Here is a 5,493-nt window from a genome sequence, read left to right as displayed (position 1 = left end):
GAATTTGGAAGAAATCTGAGAGTAGGAGACCCATAATCTAAACGCTCATTGCCTTCGATTGGGGGATCGACCTTTCTCGATTCTTATTTCGTATTGTTGCTCCTACTTCAGTCTTTATAGGAGATGCTTACACCAAAATTTAGAGCTCCAGAATCTTCGTTATTTAGATGTTATAAGAGAAATGGTGGAGGATTGCTCTTGAATTTGGAAGAAATCTTAGAGTAGGAGACCCATAATCTAAACGCTTATTGCATTCGATTGGGGGATGAACCTTTCTCGATTCTTATTTCGTATTGGTTCTCCTACTTCAGACTTTATCGGAGGAGCTTAAACCGAACCTTTCTCGATTCTTATTTCGTATTGGTTCTCCTACTTCAGACTTTATCGGAGGAGCTTAAACCGACATTGAGAGCTCTAAAATCTTTGTTTTTTAGAGATCGAACTTTCTGGATAGTTTTTCGGAGATATCAACTCCGATCATAGCCTTACCGACCTTGGCTTTGAATACTAGTCGTTGGATGTGATGATCCGTGCGTGTTCATTGAGATCATATCAAATTTTGGAGGAGATCCAATGGTTGAGATTTGAGTTTGAAGGATTTTGCTCGGATGGTCACGGTAGATGCTCTGATTCTAATAGGAGTGGCATTTCTCTAATTGTCCATTCTTTCAGGGGTATTTTGGTAATTTTCCACATTTCGAATATTTTATTATTATTTTTCTCGAAAAATCCATAATATTTCTACAAATTCCTCATTGTTTTTTGTTCATTTCCCCCTTATTTTTGAATCTTGAGATTCCTTCTACATAAGGAATTACAAATCGGGAAAGATTTTTTATAATTGATAAAATGACTTTTTTGCCCTTTTCATTTACTTTTTCCTTTCCAATTCTTGAAATCACTTGTTAGGGTACTCAATTGACTAAGTCCCTTGTTCTTGCTTAAAACTTTAATTTTTTTTCCTTTCTATCCTTTGGGTCTTTCATGGGTGGCTTATTCTTACGGGATCTAATTTTCTTCATGTTTGGGGTGTTACATATACAAACTCGTTACAAACACAAAATAAGAAGGAGACTCAAAAGAAGAACTTATGGGCAAATAATGGTTACTTATGGGTATGGATCCTAGCAACTTATTTAGCACGTTATTCACATAGTTCTATGTACTTGGTACATGGATTATTGATGAACTTAGGTTTATACATAATGTCTTGGGTTAGGCTTTAAGAGTTGAGGTTTTAGCTTAGGAAAACATTAGAGTGTAACCTAACATGGACTGATTCGTGGGAAAACCTACTAGGACTTTGAGGACCTCTTTCCTTCACCAAACTTATGGGTAAACTTATTTAGATGGTGCAGGAACAAGTTTGGAAATGAACAGTGGACTAGTTCTCGAATTCGAGGTAAACCAATGAACACGATACCCCAAAACAAAAAACTTGTATCTCTCGATTGGGTACTCGATTAAGCTTGCTTCTTGCCCCTAATAGTCTACCCTAATTCATAATTTATAGACGGATTTTCCACTACCATTGAAACATCTAGAATTTCTATAATTTCATTCTTGATTTTTTTGAATCTTCTGCCAGAAATGTCTTCTCCGATGGGAGCCTTCCTTTTTTAAGCCCCTTGTAATTATTATTCTATAAAAAATTTAATGATTCGGGAAGTTTATAAAAATTAGAAAAAGTACCATCTTCTCAATGTTTTTTTCAATTCTACTTGTTATTTGCTTCTAGATACAACTTAGTAGGGATTATACACGGTCTCTTATTGGAGACCTTGAGTGTTGCAAATTCTCCTCTCCTTTGAAAACTTTCGGTCATCGAAAGTGCTTATTCTAAAATAGGCCAGGGTACAAGGTTCTTATTTGCCTTCTGTTTCCCAAGTGGCTTCTTCTACTCTATGATTCTTCCATAGGACCTTAACAAGAGCGATTTCCTTGTTTCTCAATTTTTTGACTTTCTTGTCTATTATTTGAATCATGTCTTCTTTATACGTTAGGTCATCTCTCAAGAAGAGAGTTTCACGAGCCAGTACGTGCGAAGGATCTAGGGTATACTTCCGTAGTATGGATACATGAAAGATATTACGTACTACAGACAAATTTGGGCATTTCCCGATTCTAGATCCAATCCTTTCTAATATCTTAAAGGGATGGATAAACCTAGGGCTTAGCTTCCCCTCTTTACCCTACCTGAGCACCCCTCTCATGGGGTGCTACCTTTAGGAATATATGATTCCCTACCAACAATTCCATGTCCTTGCGCCTTAGATCTCCAGAGCTTTTCTCTCGGCTTTGTGCGGTTTGTATCCTAGCTTTAATCTTCTAGACTGCGGCGTTGGTAATTTGCATAGCTCTGGTCCAATAGTTCTCGTTTGCCCCCCTTCTTCCCAAAAGATATGGGATCAAAATCTTCGTCCCTAGAGAACCTCATATGTGGTCATTTTTATGGTTGCTTGGCAACTATTATTATAAGATAATTTCATAAGGGGTAGGTACTTATCCCAGCTTCCTGCTAAATCGATCACATATGCCCTCAACATTTCTTCCAATATTTGCTTGAGCATTTCTGTTTGACCATCTGTTTATGGGTGGAATGTCGTACTATAACTGCGTACCCAATGCCTTTTGTTGAATTTTTCAGAAGCGAGATTTAAATCTGGCATCTCGGTCTAGTACTATTGCCTTTTGTTGAATTTCCAGAAGCGTACCCAATACCTTTACTGATGAATATTCATTTTTAATGTTAGCAAGAGTAGCTCAGTTGGGAGATTGTTAGACGAAAGATTTGAAGGTCACACGTGTTTTATCCACGTTCAACGCACCTAATACAAGTTTATTACCTGACTATAACTAAAAACACAACTTGCTTATTCAATCTAAAATTAGTGATTATTTCTTTTTTAAATATAATGAATTAGCGGAAGTACCTTTACTTATGAATTTTCATTTTTAATATTAGAGGGGATAGCTCTGTTGGGAGAGCATCAGACTGAAGATTTGAAGGTCACGTGTTTGTTATCCACGTTCACCGCACCTGATTCTAGTTGCATAACCTGACTATTCAATCTAAAATTAGTCATTATTCCTTTATGAAATCTCAATGAATTATCGAAAATACCTAACGTGTTCTAGTTCACCGCACCTTATACAAGTTGGATAACTTGAATATCTTATTAAAAATTAGTGATTATTTCTATTTAAAATTAAAATGAATTAGCGAAAATACCTTTACTGATGAATTTTCATTTTTAATGTTAGTGTGGATAGCTCAGTTGAGAGAGCATTAGATTGAAGATCTAAAGGCCTCGTGTTCAATCTTGCATAATTTGACTATTCAATTTAAAATTAGTGATTATTTCTTTCTAAAATTTCAATTAATTAGCGTAAATACTTTTACTTAAAAATTTTCATTTTTAATGTTAGCAGGGATAGCTCATTTGGAGAGAGTCAAATTTAATATTTGAAGGTCACGTGTTCGATCTCCATGTTAACCACACCTATTTCGCATAACTTGACTATTCAATAGAAAATTAGTCATTATTTCTTTTTAAAATCTCAATGAATCAGCTAAAATTCCTATACTGATGAATTTTTATTTCTAATGATTGTGGGGATAGCTCAGTTGGGAGAGCGTCAGACTGAAGATCTGAAGGTCACGTGTTTGATCCACGTTCACTGCACTTTAGCGATTCTTTCTTTTTAAAATCTCATACTCAATGAATTAGAGGAAGATCTGTCATGTTTTTTATCCAACTGGCATAAGTTTACCTTTACTTTTTGAATTTTCAATTTTAATATTAGTGAGCAGGTAACGTGTTTGATCCACGTTCATTGCATTAGCGATTATTTCTTTTTAAAATCTCAATCTCAATGAATTAGAGGAAGATCTGGCACGTTTTTTATCCCACTGGCATAAGTTGACTAAGTTGCACAACTTGACTATTCAATCTAAAAAATGTGATTATTCATTTTTTTATGTTATCTGGAATGGCTTAGTTGGGAGAGCATCAGATTGAATATTGGAAGGTCTTGTGTTTGATCGACATTCATTATATCTTATAGTTTAGTTGATTATAAATTCTTCTTAAAATATAATGAATTAGTGGAAATAGCTTTACTTATGAATTTTGATTTTTAATGTTCGCGGGGATAGCTCAATTGGGAATGAATATCTCAAGGTTACATGTTTAATTCATGTTCACCGCACTTGGTTTATGTTGCATAAGTCTATTAAGTTGCATAACTTTATTCAATCTAAAATTAGTGATTATTTCTTTTTAAAATATAATGAATTAGCGGAAATACCTTTACTTATGATTTTTTTTTTTTCCAAATATTAGTGAGGATAACTCAGTTTTGAGAGCATCAGACTCAAAATCTGAAGGTCACGTGTTCGATCCACGTTCACCGCACCTGATTCAAGTCACATAACTCGACTCCTGACTATTCAATTTTTTAAAATCTCAATGAAGTAGTGAAAATATTTTTAGTCAACTTACATAACCTGAATATTCACTCCAAAATTAGTGATTATTTCTGAATTTTTATTTTTAATGTTAGGAGGATAGCTCAGTTTGGAGAGCACCAATGAAGATCTAAAAGTCACGTGTTTGATACACGTTCACCGCACCTAATTCAAGTTGACTAACTTGCATAACTCGAATATTCAATCTAAAATTAGTGATTATTTCTTTTTAAAATTACTATATAATCTAAATTTAGTGATTATTTCTTTTTAAAATTACTATATAATCTAAATTTAGTGATTATTTCTTTTTAAAATTTCCAAATTTTCATTTTCAATGTTAACGGGGATAACTTAGTTGAGAGAGCGTAATATTGAAGATTTGAAGGTCACGTGTTTGTTCGACCTTCACCACACCTGATTCAATTAGTATAACTTACTATCTTATCTAAATTTAGAGATGATTTCTTTTTAAAGTTTCAATGAATTAGCGTAAATAATTTTACTCATGAACTTTCATTATAATGTTAACCATAGATAGCTCAATTCAATTGGGAGTGAGTCTGTAGATCTAAAGATAGCGTGGATTCCTAATTCTTTATTTGACTATAAATGCTCCGTAAGACATTTAGTAAAATGACTCATTTGATTGCATGAAACAATAAAATTGATCTTCCCATAGAATTGTCAATACATTATACTTTAAATGTTGCTAAGTTGAGTCCCTTTGATGTAGGTGATGATTTTTCTGATTCGAGGACGAATCCTGAAGAGGGGGATGATGATAAGAATCACGGTGTACATTCTACTTTCAATGTTACTGAGTTGAGTTCTTTTGATGTAGGTGATGATTTTTCTGATTCGAGGACGAATCCTTTTGAAGAGGGGGATGATGATAAGAATCACGGTGTTCCAACTGGACCTATTACACAACCCAAGGCCAAAAAGATTCAACAAGCATTCATACTTCATCTACAAAATTGGATAGGCTAGGTACAACTATCATTTCATAAGTAAATATT

At 34.0% G+C, this 5,493-nt stretch overlaps 1 non-coding gene across 1 annotated transcript; it reads left to right on the top strand.

Moving 5' to 3' along the window:
- Positions 1-3,613: 3,613 nt before the first annotated feature.
- On the top strand, positions 3,614-3,686 carry TRNAF-GAA. The gene has a single exon. It is a non-coding gene; the product is annotated as a tRNA-Phe (tRNA).
- The last annotated feature ends 1,807 nt before the right edge of the window (positions 3,687-5,493 follow it).

Source organism: Cucurbita maxima, unplaced genomic scaffold (assembly GCF_002738345.1).
Source record: "Cucurbita maxima cultivar Rimu unplaced genomic scaffold, Cmax_1.0 Cma_Scf00187, whole genome shotgun sequence".
Taxonomy (NCBI): domain Eukaryota; kingdom Viridiplantae; phylum Streptophyta; class Magnoliopsida; order Cucurbitales; family Cucurbitaceae; genus Cucurbita; species Cucurbita maxima.
This window is presented reverse-complemented; position numbering and strand designations above follow the sequence as displayed.